Source organism: Salmo salar, chromosome ssa10 (assembly GCF_905237065.1).
Source record: "Salmo salar chromosome ssa10, Ssal_v3.1, whole genome shotgun sequence".
NCBI lineage: Eukaryota > Metazoa > Chordata > Actinopteri > Salmoniformes > Salmonidae > Salmo > Salmo salar.
In genome coordinates, this window is record NC_059451.1 from 108376077 (window position 1) to 108397919 (window position 21843).

The 21843-nt window shown below is 41.8% G+C and overlaps 1 protein-coding gene across 5 annotated transcripts in view; it reads right to left on the bottom strand.

Annotated features, from left to right (window-relative positions):
- LOC106561460 (transcriptional enhancer factor TEF-1) overlaps positions 1-21843 on the bottom strand; it is a 123212-nt gene that overhangs the window by 82921 nt on the left and 18448 nt on the right. The window contains exon 3 of one of the 5 annotated variants that reach the window (XM_045688370.1): positions 1569-1781. The exons of the other annotated variants lie outside the window; for them this stretch is intronic. The gene's annotated coding sequence lies outside the window, so the exon portion shown is untranslated. The remainder of the gene's footprint in view (positions 1-1568; positions 1782-21843) is intronic. 5 annotated transcript variants of the gene reach the window in all.

Consider the following 21843-nt stretch of genomic DNA (forward strand, 5'->3'; position numbering starts at 1 on the left):
CAAATGGGAAATCAATTTTGACTGCATTAAAGCAAAAACATGTCGCTGTTTCCAGGCAACACCTTAATTTATGAATGGTTCTTGAAAGAATTATGTAAAAACAGAACATTTTGTTGAGGGAAAATAATATTCCGTTATAAAAAGCAACAGCCATAGTTGATCCACTTGTGCTCACACGATCCATGTATGTGTCATGTCTATAGTTTGATCTACAGTTCTGAACAGTTGACAATGTCCAGCTATCGGGCTCTGAAGTGATCAGTAAACCCAAGCTAACCTGGCAGCATAGTAATTCTTTCAGGATTCAGGCCCAGTCAGACAGCTACAGTAACAGGCTAGTTCACTACATGAGGAGAGCGTGTTTGTCTCCCCTCCAGCAGTGTCATCTCATCCTACCCACGTGCTAATGACTTGGAGGTGAAACACAACCCTCTGGAAACTTTTGTTTGCTGTCCAACTGCCAGCCAGTGCAGATTTCCATTGGAGTGGTTCAAGTGAGGCTCGTCTCTGAACTATGGAGGAGTCAACAGCAATACTATAGTACTGTACACTGAGTGTACAAAACATTTGCTCTTTCTATGACATACATAGACTGACCAGGTGAATCCAGGTGAAAGATATGATCCCTTATTAAAATCAGTGTAGATGAAGGGGAGAAGACAGGTTAAAGGATTTTTAAGCCTTGAGACAATTGAGGCTGTTCTGATAGAAAAGGGGGTGCAATTAAATATTAGGAAGGTGTTCCTAATGTTATGTACACTGTGTATATTCTGAACAGTTAAGGTTCTGTCAGAGAAATCAAAACTATTTGGTGCAATGTCCAGCTATAAACGACATTTTGTTGCTTAAAAAATACATTTATGCCTGGACAAGTTGGAAGAGTTAAGTATCGTCACTTATGTGATTTGTTTAAATATATATTTTTAAATCGGATTAAATGACATTGAACCAACTTGGAATAGACATTGAAATGACAACTGTGCCTAGTGGAGAAGGCATTGGTTGAAATTCTCCCGGAGAATCTGATGGTCTAGTCAGTTTGATCTCCTATAACACTAGCAAATCACGAGCCAATCAGCACAGAGCGTGGCGGTGTTCCCAAAGCATAATGTTGGTCCCACGTGGAGAAAAGAGTGTGCATCTCAGTAGGCTATGGATGGAGCCCAGTGCACTGTGCATGTATCTGGTAACATTTTTCCTGTGACAGGTACATTTGCTACAGCATAGCCTATATTATTAAACACAACAAGACTGATGGAACAGATCAAGACATTTAGTTTAAAATGTTGCTAAACTATTATTTCTTCAAATTATAAATTAAGCAATTTGCACACAGCAATACGTGAGAATGTTCCAAAATGTAGGTAGCCGGAAAATACCATTCTAACGTACACCACGTGCCAGTGGTTTGTATGACAGAGATATAAATAAATATCTGTTAAGCATTTTGAAAGATGAGAGATCTAAAGATGCAACAACTAGGATGTTACGCAGAATGCTAATTAGGCTAATCATTCATTGATCATGCGAGACATTGATTAAGCTAAACTTTATTAAAAGATACTGACTGGTGTTCTGATCCACGCCCCAAGCTTCCATGAGATAGTTTGACAGATTGTGAAGGAATTCTTCAGTTGTGCAAACCCACAGTTTCATCAGCTGTCTGGGTGGCTGGTCTCAGACGATCGCGCAGGTGAAGAAGCCGGATGTGGAGGTCCTGGGCTGGCATGGTTACACGGGGTCTGTGGTTGTGAGGCTGGCTGGACGCACGGCCAAATTCTCTAAAATGACATTGGAGGCGGCTTATGGTAGAGAAATTAACATTACATTTTCTTGCAACAGCTCTGGTAGACATTCCTGCAGTCAGCATGCCAATTGTACGCTCCCTCAAAACTTGAGACATATGTGGTATTGTGTTGTGACAAAACTGCACATTTTAGAGTGGCGTTTTATTGTCTTCAGCCCAAGGTGCACCTGTGTAATGATCAATGTTCCCTCTAAGCTGCATTCGGGCACACAATAGCCCCGAGGCTGCCGTGCAGAAGAAATATCAGCCCATGGAGAGAAGGACAAGATTGATCTTTACTCAACTTTTATGTTTTCCCTGTTAGTTAACAATCTCTTTATAAAAAGACTCAATCATGGACACTCTTACTGACAGTTGTGGCTGCTTTGCATGATGTATTGTTGTCTCTACCTTCTTTCCCTTTGTGCCGTTGTCTGTGCCCAATAATGTTTGTGCCATGTTTTGTGCTGCTACCATGTGCTGCTACCATGTTGTTGTCATGTTGTGTTGCTATCATGCTGTGTTGTCATGTGTTGCTGCCTTGCTATGTTGTTGCCTTAGGTCTCTCTTTATGTAGTGTTGTCTCTGTTGTCGTGATGTGTGTTTTGTCCTATATTTATATTTTATTTATGTTTTTATTTTTAATCACGCCCCCTCAGGAGGCCTTTTGTCTTTTGGTAGGCCGTCATTGCAAATAAGAATTTGTTCTTAACTGACTTGCCTAATTAAAGGTTAAATAAAATTTAAATTTAAAAAAAATATACAACAAAAATCAGCTCCTCCCTCGGCTTTCCGGCCAACCACCTACGAGTCGAGAGCGCAGATGATGGGTCTTGGGGGAGCGCACAGACCAGTCGAAAGCACCAAATATGGTGGAGTGAGCTGAGAATGGGTCCAGCGAGCGCACATGCAGCGGGGGTGCGCAAATTGAACTTGAGTTTCAAGTGTGACTTTGAGTGAACAGAACATTACTGCCGCACGCAAAGTATTAATTTGAGAGCAGAGATGTTTATTTTTATGGAGATACAGCTGATGTCGGAACTTTACATAGACTTAGGTTGGAGTCATTAAAACTAGTTTTTCAACCACTTTTTCAACCACAAACTCTAGTTTTGGCAAGTCGGTTAGGACATCTACTTTGTGCATGACACAAGTAATTTTTCCAACAATTGTTTACAGACAGATTGTGTCACTTATAATTCACTGTATCACAATTCCAGTGGGTCAGAAGTTTACATACACTAAATTGACTGTGCCTTTAAACAGCTTGGAAAATTTCAGAAAATTATTTAATGGCTTTAGAAGCTTCTAAAAGCTTCTACCTTCAAACTCAGTGCCTCTTTGCTTGACATCATGGGAAAATCAAAAGAAATCAGCCAAGACCTCAGAAAAAAATTGTAGACCTCCACAAGTCTGGTTCATCATTGGGAGCAATTTCCAAATGCCTGAAGGTACCACGTTCATCTGTGAAACAATAGTATGCAAGTATAAACACCATGGGACCACGCAGCTGGCATACCGCTCAGGAAGGAGACGCGTTCTGTCTCCTAGAGATGAACGTACTGTGGTGCGAAAAGTGCAAATCAATCCCAGAACAACCGCGAAGGACCTTGTGAAGATGCTGGAGGAAACAGGTACAAAAGTATCTATATCCACAGTAAAACGAGTCCTACATCGACATAACCTGAAAGGCGGCTCAGCAAGGAAGAAGCCACTGCTCCAAAACTGCCATAAAAAAGCCAGACTACGGTTTGCAACTGCACATGGGGACAAAGATCGTACTTTTTGGAGAAATGTCCTCTGGTCTGAGGAAACAAAAACAGAACTGTTTGACCATAATGACCATCGTTATGTTTGGAGGAAAAAGGGGGTCAACATCATACTTTTACAGTCTTAGCAAGCAGTCATCATCATGAATCAAGTCGACAATCTACTGGCAAATCCTTTTTAATCCTTGTCATGTGAAGATAAATAATGAAGAGAAATTATAGATAAAACGTATCGGTGCTCATCGGCCATGAACATTACACAACAAGTCGGAAATCGCAAATTCAACAATGAGTGGTTTGGAAGGAATCAGTGGCTAACTGCAAGCATTGCAAAGCAATCACAAGCCTGCTATTCAGTGGAGTGGCTGTGTGGCCCCAAGTCTAAGATTAAGGGCCTCTTTTCCTAGTTTAAAATTATAAACATGGCCATGCTGTCAATGAAACATGATTTTTGCTGCGCTCAAAACAACTTAACTCGGAACTGCAAAATCTGACTTTAGTGATTTCAAGACAACTGGGAACTCGGGAAAAACAAGCTAGGACTGGGAAAAATGTTTAGAACTTTCATCCAACTCGGAATTGTAAATTCGGAACTCGGGCCTCTTTCTAGAGCTATGACCTGAAGATCACTGATGTCATCATGATTAAACTTTTTTCTTCTTTTTTTTTTATTGAGTTCCCAGTTGTCTTGAAAGAACCATAAATCCAGAGAATGCCAGACTTTGATGACAAAGTTTAATGACAAAAGTTACCCACGAAGGACCACCGCGCCACTTTCCTGTTTAAGTGAGCACAGCACAACAAGGTGAGTCCAAAAATGTCTTGTATGCTGCTGCATAAATTATGTAATATGCTGTAGCTAAGAAAGTAATACTAAGTGTATGTTGTGTAGTAAGCGGTTAGTAGCCCATGTGCCTCACCTTAGTAATTTGGTCTATTTTCACCTCTTCATTTCACCTACTGTTCTGACTTGGTAGTGCACATGTAGCCTACAGCCTGTTTTTGAGAAATGTAATCATTGAATATTGTAAGAGCTTTCATTGTCTGCTTATGTGCCCCCTTTATTTATCCTACGGTTCTGACTTGGTGAACAGGGAGAACACTAAGAACTGCGCATGTTATGAATTCTGTCACAGTACATTTCAAAAGTGCTGAACAAATAATTATATTGACTACGTCCGTCCTAGCTTGCACATTAATGTCTTAATTGCCTCTTATTCGCTTGTCGTCCCCTTATGCCAGTTTGTACATCTCAATTGTCAATAGAAGCCACATTTGCTTAAGCAAGTCAGCCATATCTGTAGGGACTGACGCTGGGAGACGAGAACCAAGTACAAGGAGTGATACTACAACAAACCATGTGTTTGTTGTATTTGATACCATTCCGCCTATTCCGCTCCAGCCATTACCAAGAATCCATCCTCCCCAATTAAAGGTGCCACAAACCTCCTGTGGTGGTGCTCACCAGACCAGTGTTTAGAGGCAGGGATGGACTGAGATTGCCCCTCTATTCTGCACTCAGTGATGTCCAGTCCCCATAAACACTCCTCGACACGGTTAGTTCCCATTCCCCCATAAACACTCATCGACACGGTTAGTTCCCATTCTCTCACACACAAACACAGTTAAACACCTAGTGTTGAGATTCCATACTAAATCTTATTCCATCTTCTGTATCTTTCTGTCCTCTATATAGATTGTGCTGATGCTACACTGTGAGAACCTGGAAATCATCAGTGGTTCTGAGGGAGGCGACGTAGCCGCCAACAGTGCCTGGGACACGTTCCAGCATTACCACTGTCTGGAGAACAGCCAGAGTGTGATCAAGAGCCCCTCCACAGACATCTGCCATAACTTATCTTTAGCGTGTCAGCTCTTCTGCACTAGGGAGGTAAAGGTATGGCACTGCACTCACAACAGTCTTGGTACATCTATCTCATCATGCCCATCTAGTGTGGAGGTTGACGGGAGAATAATAACAAAACCAGTTGATATTGCCAATAATTTTGCAGATTGTTTTACAAAGAAAATAAATTTACTGAGCAACAATGTAAACATACATTCTTCCAAACAAGCTATTGTCCAATGGGTTGATGATCATATTATGAGCAACAAGATCTGCTCTTTTAGTCTGCAAATGGTGACAGTGGAGGTGTTAAACCTATTGAAGTCATTACTTGATGGTAAATCTACAGGTTATGGTCTTATGGACAATTTTTTGCTTCGCTGTGCTGCTCCCCAGATTGCAGTTCCACTGAGATACATATTTAATTGGTCACTGGAAAAGGGGATGTTTGCAAATGTATGGAAGCATGCGAAACTGTGTCCTATTCCGAAAGACTGCAAAGAACCCATTACTCCTGCCAATAGTCGACCAATTAGTCTACTCCCTACACTCAGTAATATATTGGAGGGTATTGTGAGTAGACAAATATGGGAGTACATGGAAAAGAATGATCTGATTACAGCCAATCAGCATGCTTATCGCAAAAAACATTCCACTACCACTGCATTGGTTGACATGACTGACCAGTGGCTCAATGCTATGGATAATATACTGGGCATTCAACTGAGACTGCTCTTCTCTGTGTCACGGAGGCTCTCCGCACTGCTAAAGCTAACTCTCTCTCCTCTGCTCTCATCCTTCTAGACCTATCTGCTGCCTTTGATACTGTGAACCATCAGATCCTCCTCTCCACCCTCTCCGAGTTGGGCATCTCCGGCGCGGCCCACGCTTGGATTGCGTCCTACCTGACAGGTCGCTCCTACCAGGTGGCGTGGCGAGAATCTGTCTCCGCACCATGCGCTCTCACCACTGGTGTCCCCCAGGGCTCTGTTCTAGGCCCTCTCCTATTCTCGCTATACACCAAGTCACTTGGCTCTGTCATATCCTCACATGGTCTCTCCTATCATTGCTATGCAGACGACACACAATTAATCTTCTCCTTTCCCCCTTCTGATAACCAGGCGGCGAATCGCATCTCTGCATGTCTGTCAGACATATCAGTGTGGATGACGGATCACCAGCTCAAGCTGAACCTCGGCAAGACGGAGCTGCTCTTCCTCCCGGGGAAGGACTGCCCGTTCCATGATCTCGCCATCACGGTTGACAACTCCCTTGTGTCCTCCTCCCAGAGTGCTAAGAACCTTGGCGTGATCCTGGACAACACCCTGTCGTTCTCCACTAACATCAAGGCGGTGACCCGATCCTGTAGGTTCATGCTCTACAACATTCGCAGAGTACGACCCTGCCTCACACAGAAAGCGGCGCAGGTCCTAATCCAGGCACTTGTCATCTCCCGTCTGGATTACTGCAACTCGCTGTTGGCTGGGCTCCCTGCCTGTGCCATTAAATCCCTACAACTCATCCAGAACGCCGCAGCCCGTCTGGTGTTCAACCTTCCCAAGTTCTCTCACGTCACCCCGCTCCTCCGCTCTCTCCACTGGCTTCCAGTTGAAGCTCGCATCCGCTACAAGACCATGGTGATTGCCTACGGAGCTGTGAAGGGAACGGCACCTCCATACCTTCAGGCTCTGATCAGGCCCTACACCCAAACAAGGGCACTGCGTTCATCCACCACTGGCCTGCTGGCCCCCCTACCTCTGAGGAAGCACAGTTCCCGCTCAGCCCAGTCAAAACTGTTCGCTGCTCTGGCACCCCAATGGTGGAACAAGCTCCCTCACGACGCCAGGACAGCGGAGTCAATCACCACCTTCCGGAGACACCTGAAACCCCACCTCTTTAAGGAATACCTAGGATAGGATAAAGTAATCCTTCTAACCCCCCCCCTTAAAAGATTTAGATGCACTATTGTAAAGTGGTTGTTCCACTGGATATCATAAGGTGAATGCACCATTTTGTAAGTCGCTCTGGATAAGAGCGTCTGCTAAATGACTTAAATGTAAATGTAAATGTAATAATAGCAAGTTTGTGGGTGTACTATTTTTAGATTTCAGTGCAGCATTTGATTTAGTGGATCATGAAATAATTTTGACAAAATTAATGCATTATGGTTTTAAGGAGGTAGCATTGAATTGGGTACAGTCATATCTAACTGACAGGAAACAGTCCAACAATATCAATGGTTCATTTTCTTCCCCTCATGTGTTAAACTGTGGAATACCGCAGGGCAGCTGCCTTGGGCCACTTCTTTATTTAATATATACCAACGACCTTCCCTATGCCTTAGCTGAAACTCAAGCTACTATATTTGCAGATGATACTACAATTTATGCAGCAAGACAATCGGTTCAACAGGTACAGCAAGCTTCACAAGGAGATTTTGAGAATATCAGGGAGTGGGTTTGCCAAAACAAACTTGTTTTAAACACCAAGAAAACCAAAGTTATGTTGGTCTGTTCCACTAGGAAGAGGCCAAAACAGCATGGGATACAATTAAGTATGGGAGGAGTACAAATTGAAGAAGTGGCAGAAACCAAACTATTGGGAGTGCAGCTAGACAACTACTTATCATGGTCGTCTCAAATAACAAATATATGTAAAAAAAAAAAACAGCATGCATAATCAGAAAGACAGCTAAATATTTCCAAGGAAAAATTATTCAGCAAATAACCCAAGCATTAATTGAGAGTCAGGTGAACTACTGTTCTGTGGTCTGGGGAAATGCATCATCAAGTGAAGTTAGGAGGCTGCAGATTGCACAGAACAAAGCAGCAAGGATTGTGTTAAGGTGGAGATATGGTTCTTCTGTTGCAGTCATGCGCAATGTTCTTGGTTGGTCATCAATCGACAAGATAATTGAAAAAAAACATGCTTATTTTATTTCATAATATATATCATTTAAAACAGCCAAGTTCTATTCACAACGGTATTCAGTTGGTAAGAGACAGACATTCCGTAAATACTAGGAATAGATTGTCCACCATCTATGCGTTATCCAGACAGAAAAGAGAAATAGGCAAAAGAACATTTCGATTTAGAGCAATAAAGAAATGGAATAAATGAACTGAGCAAACCAGAAACCTTTCAATATATAAATGTAAACATTATTTTAAAACGATTTAAATATAATACATAGAAATGTTGTGGGACTATAGTAGATAAAGAAAATAATATTTTTTAGATTGAGTATTTATTGGGTAATTATGTTAGTATATTATGTATGTTTGTAATAGTGTGTTATATGTGAAAATGTGTTTGTATTATAAATTGGATTTTAATGTTTAAGGACTCTTGGAAGATTAGTCCAAATGGGGACTAAAAGAGATCCAAATAAAATCAACAGTCATGTATGACTGCTTAAATATCCTTAAACGTACTTATGCTAATTTATGCGTTTCTTAATTAAAGGTCTAAGGAAGGTATCTTATGGCTCAATAATACTGATGAATGGCGTAGATTGTACACCTCTGCCCAGTCCCATATTGGGGCAAACATGCAACAGCTCTGTGCCATTTTATCTGTTCTCGATTTCTTGCATTCTTTTTCCGTGCCTCCTAAAACCCCATCGGAGGAGAGGACCCAAGGTTCCTCACCTCAGACCTCCAAAGGGGTTTGAAAAGGATGTGAGTAGCGAGGACGTGAGGAGCTGAGCTGAGATTAATTGGGACAGAGCTAACGTGATTGTTTTAGGTGGACTTATGTTGAATGATACATTTGTTATCTGTTTGCACATATATCTTTGTTCTACTTGTGCTCTTTCCACAAATAGCTCTGGCTTGCTGATAACATCTGATCTGATCAAACTCCTTATGCGATTTGACTCCTGTGTTACTGCCTGTACTCAATAAAACTTCCAATGCCAAATTGAAATAATTTGACCATGTAATTTGATAGACAATGGTAGCTTCCAATCAGACAATTACTACAAAACAAATCTGTTTTCCTTAGTTAAATGTTTGGTAAATGCAGGGCATTGCTTTGTCCTCTGTCCTCCTTTGAATACTGTGTGTACCATGAGTTTAGCTGGTTAAATTCTAGTTTACATTCTATTTGTTGGAACTGGTTAAGTATTGTTAATGTAGCAGGTTCTCCCCTTCGTGTCTCCATATAATTCAAAATCTCCATGTGCTGTGTATGTGTGTGCCATTGGGATAAAAAAATACCCTTAATATCGGATCTTTCATCTTTCATCAGGGTAGGTAGCATAAACGTAATCACATGCAAAACCATATGTTACATTAGTATACACATCAAAAGTCCCAATACAAAGTTACCTCACTTTTCTCTTTTTGGAGTTATTACATAAAACCGATCAGAATGCCGAAGTCATGTCAGAAAATGTTTTTCCAGGGTGTGATGTTATATGGAGGAACCGGCAAGCCAGCCTATTCCTTATTATGTAAACTCCAACAGAAATAACTTCAAAATGTATAACTTCAAATTAAACCAAATAGTTTGCACTCATGACTACTGGTTTCAATAACATTTTCAGCCTACTTACAAGCAAATATTTATGAATTTGTTACAAATCAACTTGTAAGGTTGCTAGCCAACTAGCCTGCTAACTTTAGCCCTACTTGCCTGCTAATGTTACGGTAGCACTGAATGAGTCAGCCAATTGCTATCCACACTAGCTTACAGCTATATTGAAGTAATCCAAAGTTTTGTAAATACATAACGCCATCTAACCAAATATCAAAGAATGTTAGCTATATGCCGTTAGCTAGCCAGCGTTAGCTATTTAGACAACTAGCTATTAGCCTAGCCAACCACCACGGTTATGGTCGTCAAAAGCAAAGAGGGAGCAGAAACAGATTGATGGCCGGGGCCATCCAATGGTAAAACTTTTAAGACTGCAGGCTGAGTTAGCTACCAAAGCGAGGGGGAGGTGGGTGCTTCACCAGGCCAAGGGAGTGTCAGGGAAATCAAATAGCTATATAGCGAGAAAAATCCAAAATAGATTGATTCTATTACAAAACTTCCGTAGACTACTTCAGAGAACATGCCGAAAAGTTGACAAAACAAAAAGGAGAACAGACGAAGTACTACACACTTAGGTACTACACACTTTATCCCACCGTACCTTCTCCGCTATGCAATCTGGTTTCAGAGCTGGTCATGGGTGCACCTCAGCCACGCTCAAGGTCCTAAACGATATCATAACCGCCATCGATAAGAGACATTACTGTGCAGCCGTATTCATCGACCTGGCCAAGATTTCGACTCGGACAATCACCACATTCTTATTGGCAGACTCGACAGCCTTGGTTTCTCAAATGATTGCCTCGCCTGGTTTACCAACTACTTCGCTGATAGTTCAGTGTGTCAAATCGGAGGGCCTGTTGTCCGAACCTCTGGCAGTCTCTATGGGGGTGCCACAGGGTTCAATTCTCGGGCCGACTCTCTTCTCTGTATACATCGATGATGTTGTTCTTGCTGCTGGTGATTCTCTGATCCACCTCTACGCAGATGACACCAATCTGTATACTTCTGGCCACTCTCTGGACACTGTGTTAACAAACCTCCAGACGAGCTTCAATGGCATACAACTCTCCTTCCGTGGCCTCCAACTGCTCTTAAATGCAAGTAAAACTAGATGCATGCTATTCAATCGATCACTGCCAGCACCTGCCCGCATCACTACTCTGGATGGCTCTGACTTAGAATACGTGGACAACTACAAATACCTAGGTGTCTGGTTAGACTGTAAACTCTCCTTCCAGACTCACATTAAGCATCTCCAATCCAAAATTAAATCTAGAATCAGCTTCCTATATCGCAACAAAACATCCTTCGCTCATGCTGCCAAACATACCCTCGTAAAACTGATCATCCTACCGATCCACGACTTTGGCGATGTCATCTATAAAATAGCCTCCAACACTCTACTCAACAAATTGGATGCAGTCTATCACAGTGCCATCCGTTTTGTCACCAAAGCCCCAAACACTACCCACCACTGCGACCTGTACACTCTCGTTGGTTGGCCCTCGCTTCATACTCGTCGCCAAACCCACTGGCTACAGGTTATCTACAAGTCTCTGCTAGGTAAAGCCCCGCCTTATCTCAGCTCACTGGTCAGCATAGCAGCACCCACTCGTAGCACACGCTCCAGCAGGTATATCTCACTGGTCACCCCCAAAGCCAATTCCTCTTTTGGTCGCCTTTCCTTCCAGTTCTCTGCTGCCAATGACTGGAACGAACTGCAAAAATCCCTGAAGCTGGAGACTCATATCTCACTCACTAGCTTTAAGCACCAGCTGTCAGAGCAGCTCACAGATCACTGCATCTGTAAACAGCCCATCTATCTACCTCATCCCCTTACTGTATTTATTTATTTATCTTGCTCCTTTGCACCCCAATATCTCTACTTGCACATTCATCTGCTGCACATCTACCATTCCAGTGTTTAATTGCTATATTGTAATTACTTTGCCACCATGGCCTATTTATTGCCTTACCTCCCTTATCTTACCTCATTTGCACTCACTGTATATAGACTTTGTTTTCTTTTTTCTACTGTATTATTGACTGTATGTTTTGTTTATTCCATGTGTAACTCTGTGTTGTTGTATGTGTCGAATTGCTATGCTTTATCTTGGCCAGGTCGCAGTTGTAAATGAGAACTTGTTCTCAACTGGCCTACCTGGTTAAATAAAGTTGAAATGAAATAAAATAAAAAAAAGAGCAACCAAGTTTGAAGGCACCAGAGCCTGCCATGCTAACGGGTTCCCACTAGATAACACAGCCACAAAGTCTGTGAAGAGCATGCGGTGTGGCTAACATTAGCCAGCTTGAGCTGGCGTATGAACTCGGTAGCAGACTAGATCCTACATATGACAATGAGCAACAGTGCATTGTGGGTAGTTTAGAAGATATCTGTAAATAAGTTAATAAATATGTAACAACCCAAAAACATAACTATGTTTGTACTTCTTGGTAACTGCCAGGTCGCAGTTGTAAATGAGAACTTGTTCTCTACTGGCCTACCTGGTTAAATAAAGGTGAAATAAAATAAAAATGATTGACTAAAACTTGGTTACTACGTTTTTGATCACACTGGTGAGTAAAAACTCATGCTTCCTACCCTTTAACTAGCCCACAAGTCCTTCCTTTCTTGCGACGTCGTGATCGTTATGCCATTATTATGTGTGTACCCACATGTTATTCTCAACAATGGAGTCATTATATTTAGCTGGCTTAAATTATGGCCAGGACCTAGTGTATGATGAATTCATTTCTTAGATCAGCCAAATTATGCCCATACTCCACCTATTCTTTAATACATTGGGATTAACGCCCTCATATCATGCAAACACATAAGACACTTGTGGAAAGGTGAAGAGAAACAAACTAGTGATGGACTATGGTGTTACTTAGCTAACAGACGAATGTTGCTGGCTAACAAATAATTAGCTAGCTAGCTAACTTTAGCAAGTAGATTCATCTCAAGGTATTGCATAGCCATTTAATTTATTTCCCAATGACTTTGTTTGTTTCAAGTTTCCCTAGTTGTTCGGTACTTACTGTTCAAGCTGGCTAGCAAACTAAACAGACGGCTCTGAAGTGCATCAGTTTGAGGTCATATGCACCCAAGACTCAACCAATCACACGACAACACTGGACTGGCCAAGGGCAAGCATTTGTTAGTTCGTCCATCACTCCAGTGAAAGTGACCAATGTAAGGTTTCTCGACATGCACCTGCTTCTAAGGCAGCCCCCCAAAAGCCTGAAATCCAATCGAGAAAACCACAGCCACAAAGCCCAAATAAAAATTCAAGAGAACAAAAATTTGCTTTATGGTCTTAATTTAAGGTTAGGCATAAGATTAGCAGTGAGGTTAGGTTTAAAATCACATTTTAACAAGATACATTGTAGAAATAGGTGGGGATTATGACTTTGTGGCAACTAGTGACGACCAGAAAAAGGATACATTGAAACCCAAAAGGTGCCAAGACTTGAGAGCGAGCAACTTGAGAAATTGAGAGTGTAAACTTGGCAAAGACAATTTGATGCTTTTTACACATTTTAACCATGGTTATTTGCTTAGGTTCATTTTTTTTTTTATTCAGACATTTTTCTTTTTGATCTGCAACAATGATGTTCAGCTCGCCCAAACTCACACTTGAACATCCTCTGCTCTCTCGACCAAATTTCTGCGCTCTTGACTGGTCTGTGTGCTCGCAGCACTCATCCTGGAATTTAGAGTCTGATTTGATGCGATATAGATTCTGCAGTTTCAAAGTTGCCGATCCTTGCCAAACATCTCTTAAAAATGACCCCTTGAGTGCTATTTCAAAATACACCTTTTACAGGATGAGAAAACCATATGCACTGGCGACACAAAGCACAAATATTTAAACTCAAAATGTGCCATTCTGTTATTTTAATTCATTAGAGTTACAGTGCCTTCAGAAAGTATTCGCAAACCTTGACTTTTTCCACATTTTGTTGTGTTACAGCTTGAATTTAATGATTTGTCACTGAAAAAAAATACAAAATTGAAGCAGACACTGAATATCCCTTTAAGCATGGTTATTAATTAATTACACTTTGGATGGTGTATCAATACACCCAGTCACTACAAAGATACAGGCGTCCTTCCTAACTCATTTGGGGGAGAGGAATGAAACCACTCAGGGATTTCACCATGAGGCCAATGGTGACTTTAAAACAGTTATAGAGTTTAATGGCTGTGATAGGTGAACTGAGGATGGATCAACAACATTGTAGTTACTCCACAATACTAACCTAATTGACAGAGTGAAAAAAAGGAAACCTGTACAGAAGAAAAAAACATTTTACAAAACATATATCCTTGTTTGCAACAAGGCACTAAAGCAATACTGCAAAAAAATTGGCAAAGCAATTCATTTTTGGTCCTGAATACAAAGTGTTATGTTTGGGGCAAATCCAATAAAACACATTAGCAGGTACCACTTCCCATATTTTCAAGCATAGTGGTGGCTGCATCATGTTATGGGTATGTGCTTGTAATTGTTAAGGACTGGGGATTTTTTCAGGATAAAAAATAAACAGAATGGAGCTAAGTACAGACAAAATCTGGTACAGTCTGCTTTCCACCAGACACTGGAAGATTAGTTTACCTTTCAGCAGGAATTTCACCTAAAACACAAGGCCAAATCTACACTGGAGTTACTTACCAAGAAGACATTGAATGTTCCTGCTTGAAAATCTTTGGCAAGACCTGAAAATGGTTGTCTAGCAACGATCAACAATCAATTTGACAGCTCAGTTGGTAGAGCATGGTGTTTGCAACGCATGGTGTTTGCAACGCCAGGGTTGTGGGTTCGATTCCCATGGGGGGGCCAGTATGAAAAAAAGGATTTTTTTTAATGAAAAATGAAATGTATGCATTCACTACTGTAAGTCACTCTGGATAAGAGCGTCTGCTAAATGACTAAAATGTAAATGAAGAGAATGATGGGCAAATGTTGCACAATCCAGGTATGGAAAGCTCTTATCAAATCAAGATATATTAGTGTTATATTTTCCATAAAAATTTTTTTTGCAAATGTCTTTCACTTTGACATGTGTATTTTGTATCGAGCATTAACAAAAATAACAATTACATCCATTTTAATCCCACTTTGTAACAATAAAATGTGGGCAAAGTCAAGTGGTGTGAATACTTTCTGATGGCACTGTAGATATGATGATTAAGTGCTAAGTACCCTCCTATATGCTGATGACATTATTTTGATGGCAGAAACTGAACAACAATTTTCAGGCCAATCAAAACTCTAATCCAGACATATTTAAAAGTCCTGCCACCCAGGCCCTGCCCCTTCTTTTCTGTGCGCTATCAGGATCACGACGGACTGCTCTAAATTGCTAGTTGGGTCATTGGGCGGGGGCATTCCGCTGAATTGGGTCTAGGGGTGTCTGGATCGAATCTGGTTGATTTAAATGGACCTTAAAGCAGACTCTGCTTCCCCCATGTATTGTCCATAGATATTTGGGCAGGTCTACTTCCTCCAGGTATTATGTTACTGCTGGGTTTCATATAAGCACAACACCTATTGTTCTTCAGGCAGCTATATCGTTGAGTCAAAGCCCTCTATTAGGTGTCATCTTCCTGGGGCGTCACTCGCCCTCCCTCAGCAATAGGGCTTTATAAATGTGATTGAATAGGCTCTACCAAGAAAGACAGGCCTGGAGGTTGGAGTAACATCAACATGCTCCAAGAAGTGTGAACTCCAGAGCAGCCTGCTGAGTGTTTGAGTAGGATCCTTCCTTGACACTCCGCAGGGTTAGGAGCACGTGGTTACAAAGAGGGCTGTGAACCCTGCGTGTCCCTGGGCTAAACACTGATACAACATCCGTTAGATAACAGTAACGGTGCTCAGGACGCAACAAATAGACTTTTTCAGCGCCGCATAATGAAATGTACAAAACCAATATATTCAAATAGTCAAAGACACCTTTTATTAACCGAAAGAAGTGCAACAGAGTGATGGGGGCTTCTTTTCTTTTAGACTACATCTGACCTCTTGTAAAGTAAATTTGTCAAAAGAGCTTAGATATCCACTGAAATAGTCTGATACCATATTCCTGTGTATCATAACTGTTAGTTCTGAACCAACGTTGCAGTACAGTAAAATAGTAGCATAGTGCCAATACCATTGCAGGAACCAAAAATTGTCCTCAATGTATCTGCTATAATAAGGTATTTTTCTTTACTTGTGGTATAAGCAGTGCATGCTGTCAATACTACTGTACTGTACTCAGTCCATGGAAAGGAAGTAGTTGAAGCCTGGATTTCCCATTTCAGAACAGGTCAAAAACTCTGATGTTTGTTTTAGCTTCATGCTCTGACTCACGCATTGACGGATGGTTAGCATATTGCTCTCATGACACATGGTTCGTGGGTCCCTACCATCTGTAGACTAAACAGCTAACAGGATCTATCACTCCCTCTCCACTGGGATTCTCTGCCTCTAACCCTATTACGGGGCTGAGTCACTGGCTTACTGGTGCTCTTCCATGCCGTCCCTAGGAGGGGTGCGTCACTTGAGTGGGTTGAGTCACTGACGTGATCTTCCTGTCCGGGTTGGCGCCCCCCTCGGGTTCGTGCCGTGGGGGAGATCTTCGTGGGCTATACTCGGCCTTGTCTAAGGGTAGTAGGTTGGGGGTTGAAGATATCCCTCTAATGGTGTGGGGGCTGTGCTTTGGCAAAGTGGGTGGGGTTATATCCTGCCTAGTTGGCCCTGTCCGGGGGTATCGTCGGACGGGACCACAGTGTCTCCCGACCCCTCCTGTCTCAGCCTCCAGTATTTATGCTGCAATAGTTTATGTTTCGGGGGGCTAGGGTCAGTCTGTTATATGTGGAGTATTCCTCCTGTCTTATCTGGTGTCCTGTGTGAATTTAAGTATGCTCCCTCTAATTATATATATATATATATATATATAATATATTAATTAGTGACTAATTATATATATCTCTTTCTCTATCTTCTCTCAGAGCACCTGAGCCCTAGGACCATACCTCAGGACTACCTGGCCTGATGACTCCTTGCTGTCCCCAGTCCACCTGGTCATGCTGCTGCTCCAGTTTCAACTGTTCTGCCTGCGGCTATGGAACCCTGACCTGTTCACTGGACGTGCTACCTTGTCCCAGACCTGCTGTTTTGTACTCTCTCTCTACCGCACCTGCTGTCTCTAACTCTGAATGATCGGCTATGAAAAGCCAACTGACATTTACTCCTGAGGTGCTGACCTGTTGCACCCTCTACAACCACTGTGATTATTATCTGACCCTGCTGGTCATCTATGAACGTTTGAACATCTTGGCCATGTTCTGTTATAATCTCCACCCGGCACAGCCAGAAGAGGACTGGCCACCCCTCAGAGCCTGGTTCCTGTCTAGGTTTCTTCCTAGGTTCCTGCCTTTCTAGGGAGTTTTTCCTACCCACTGTGCTTCTACATCTGCATTGCTTGCTGTTTGGAGTTTTACGCTGGTTTTCTGTACAGCACTTTGTGACATCGTCTGATGTAAAAAGTTCTTTATAAATTCATTTGATTGATTGATCAATCAGGATTTCTATTTTTGGAAAAGTAAGGGCCTTAGATTAAAGCTGTCAGATGCTTTAAATTACGCTGAGGCAGTGATTTGTGTCACTTAATTGTATATCAGTAAGAATTAAAGTGGTATCATTTTTTTAAAGCTTGTGGAGCAATATATATAATCCCATTGATTAAATACAGTGCATTCAGAAAGTATTCAGACCCCTTGACTTTTTCCACATTTTGTTACGTTACAGCCTTATTCTAAAATTGATTAAAATAACTTTTTTCCTCATCAATCTACACACAACACCCCATAATGACGACAGAGGTTTTTAGACATTTTTGCAAATGTATAAAAAAAAACAGAAATACCTTATTTACATAAGTATTCAGACACTTTGCTATGAGTCTCGAAGTTGAGCTTAGGTGCATCCTGTTTCCATTGATCCTCCTTGAAATGTTTCTACAAAAAAAAAGCCGCGAGGTGCCCAGTGACGTGAGCCTACCAGACGAGCTAAATGCCTTTTATGCTCGCTTTGAGGCAAGCAACACTGAAGCATGCATGGGAGCACCAGCTGTTCCAGACAAATGTGTGATCACGCTCTCCGTAGCCGATGTGAGCAAGACCTTTAAACAGGTCAACATTCACAAAGCCGCGGGCCAGACGGGCTACCAGGACGTGTACTCAAAGCATGCGCGGACCAACTGGCAAGTGTCTTCACTGACATTTTCAACCTCTCCCTGACTGAGCCTGTAATGAGCCTACCTGTTTCAAGCAGACCACCATAGTCCCTGGGCACAAGAAAGCGAAAGTAACCTGCCTAAGTGATTACCGCCCCATAGCACTCACATCGGTAGCCATGAAGTGTTTTGAAAGGCTGGTCATGGCTCACATCAACACCATCATGCCAGAAACCTTATACCTACTCCAATTCACATACCGCCCCAACAGATCCACAGATGATGCAATCTCTATTGCACTCCACACTGCCCTTTCCCAACTGGACAAAAGGAACACCAATGTGAGAATGCTGTTCATTGACTACAGCTTGGCGTTTAACCTGTTGGGGATAGGGGGCAGTATTTGCACGGCCGGATAAAAAACGTACCCGATTTAATCTGGTTACTACTCCTGCCCAGTAACTAGAATATGCATATAATTGTTTGATTTGGATGGAACACAACCTAAAGTATCTAAAACTGTTTGAATGGTGTCTGTGAGTATAACAGAACTCATTTGGCAGGCCAAAACCTGAGAAGATTCCAAACAGGAAGCGCTCTCTCTGACTATTTCTTGGCCTTCTTGATCATCTCTATCCAAAACAGGGGATCTCTGGCATAACGTGACATTTTCTAACGCTCCCATAGGCTCTCAGAAGGCGCCAGAACGTTGAATGGTGACTTTGCAGGCCATGGCTGAAAAACAGTAGCGCATTTGGTAAGTGGTCGATCTGAGAACAATGAGACTGGGGCGCGTGCACGAGCCGACACCATGTTTTTATTTTTTTGTCTTTGAACGAAAACATGGTTTCCCGGTGGGAATATTATCGCTTTTTTACGAGAAAAATCGCATAAAAATTGATTTTAAACAGCGTTTGACATGCTTCGAAGTACGGTAATGGAATATTTTGAATTTTTTTGTCACGAAACGCGCCGGGCGCGTCACCCTTCTTTACCCTTCGGATAGTGTATTGAACACACGAACAAAACGCCGCTATTTGGATATAACTATGGATTATTTGGAACCAAAACAACATTTGTTATTGAAGTAGAAGTCCTGGGAGTGCATTCTGATGAAGAACAGCAAAGGTAATCCAATTTCTCTAATAGTAGATCTGAGTTTGGTGAGTACCACACTTGGTGGGTGTCAAAATAGCTAGCCCGTGATGGCCGGGCTATCTACTCAGAATATTGCAAAATGCGCTTTCACCGAAAAGCAATTTTAAAATCGGACACCGCGATTGCATAAAGGAGTTCTGTATCTATAATTCTTAAAATAATTATGTTTTTTGTGAACGTTTATCGTGAGTAATTTAGTAAATTCACCGGAAGTGTTCGGTGGGAATGCTAGACACATGCTAGTCACATGCTAATGTAAAAAGCTGGTTTTTGATATAAATATGAACTTGATTGAACAAAACATGCATGTATTGCATAACATAATGTCCTAGGAGTGTCATCTGATGAAGATCATCAAAGGTTAGTGCTGCATTTAGCTGTGGTTTGGGTTTATGCGACATTATATGCTAGCTTGAAAAATGGGTGTCTGATTATTTCTGGCTGGGTACTCTGCTGACATAATCTAATGTTTTGCTTTCGTTGTAAAGCCTTTTTGAAATCGGACAGTGTGGTTAGATTAACGAGAGTCTTGTCTTTAACCTCTATAGGGTATGTGGGACGAAATCGTTCCACCTACTCAACAGCCAGTGTAATCCCGTGGCGCGTTATTCAAAAACCTCAAAAATGCAAAAACTTCAATTTTTCAAACATATGACTATTTTACACCATTTTAAAGATAAGACTCTCGTTAATCTAACCACACTGTCCGATTTCAAAAAGGCTTTACAACGAAAGCAAAACATTAGATTATGTCAGCAGAGTACCCAGCCAGAAATAATCAGACACCCATTTTTCAAGCTAGCATATAATGTCACATAAACCCAAACCACAGCTAAATGTAGCACTAACCTTTGATGATCTTCATCAGATGACAACCCTAGGACATTATGTTATACAATACATGCATGTTTTGTTCAATCAAGTTCATATTTATATCAAAAACCAGCTTTTTACATTAGCATGTGACTAGCATGTGACTAGCATTCCCACCGAACACTGCCGGTGAATTTACTAAATTACTCACGATAAACGTTCACAAAAAGCATAACAATTATTTTAAGAATTATAGATACAGAACTCCTCTATGCACTCGATATGTCCGATTTTAAAATAGCTTTTCGGTGAAAGCACATTTTGCAATATTCTCAGTAGATAGCCCGGCATCACAGGGCTAGCTATTTAGACACCCAGCAAGTTTAGCACTCACCAAAGTCAGATTTACTATAAGAAAAATGTTATTACCTTTGCTGTCTTCGTCAGAATGCACTCCCAGGACTTCTACTTCAATAAACAAATGTTGGTTTGGTTCAAAATAATCCATTGTTATATCCAAATAGCGGCGTTTTGTTTGTGCGTTCAAGACACTATCCGAAAGGGTAAATAAGGGTGACGAGCATGGCGCAATTCGTGACAAAAAATGTCTAAATATTCCATTACCGTACTTTGAAGCATGTCAACCGCTGTTTAAAATCAATTTTTATGCCATTTTTCTCATAAAAAAGCGATAATATTCCGACCGGGAATCTGCATTTAGATAAACAGACGAAAGAAAATAAAGCATGGGGTCGACTCGGGCACACGCCTAAGCCCATAGTACTCTTATCGGCCACTTGCCAAACACGATAAAGTGTTTCAGCCAGAGGCTGCCTCAATATCGTTCAGCTTTTTCCCGGGCTCTGAGAGCCTATGGGAGCCGTAGGAAGTGTCACGTTATAGCAAAGATCCTCAGTCTTCAATAAAAAGAGCCAAGATGAAACACAACTTGTCAGACAGGCCACTTCCTGCATGGAATCTTCTCAGGTTTTGGCCTGCCATATGAGTTCTGTTATACTCACAGACACCATTCAAACAGTTTTAGAAACTTTAGGGTGTTTTCTATCCAAAGCCAATAATTATATGCATATTCTAGTTACTGGGCAGGAGTAGTAACCAGATTAAATCGGGTACGTTTTTTATCCGGCCGTGTCAATACTGCCCCCTAGCCCTAACAGGTTAAAATGGTGTAAAATAGTCATATGTTTGAGAAATTGAAGTAATAGCATTTCTAAGGTATTTGAATATCGCGCCACGGGATTCCACTGGCTGTTGAGTAGGTGGGACGCAAGCGTCCCACTGGCCCAGAGAGGTTAACACCATAGTGCCCTCAAAGCTCATCACTAAGCTAAGGATCCTGGGACTAAACACCTCCCTCTGCAACTGGATCCTGGAATCCTGATGAGCCGCCCCCAGGTGGTAAGGGTAGGTAACAACACATCTGCCACGCTGATCCTCAACCCTCAGTGGTGCGTGCTTAGTACCCTCCTGTACTCCCTGTTCACCCACGACTGCGAGGCCAAGCACGACTCCAACACCATCATTAAGTTTGCTGACGACACAACAGTGGTAGGCCTGATCACCCACAACGATGAGACAGCCCATTTGGGAGGAGGTCAGAGACCTGGCAGTGAATGTGGTGCCAGGACAACAACTCTCCCTCAATGTGGGCAAGACAAAGGTCGTGGACTACAAAAAAAGGA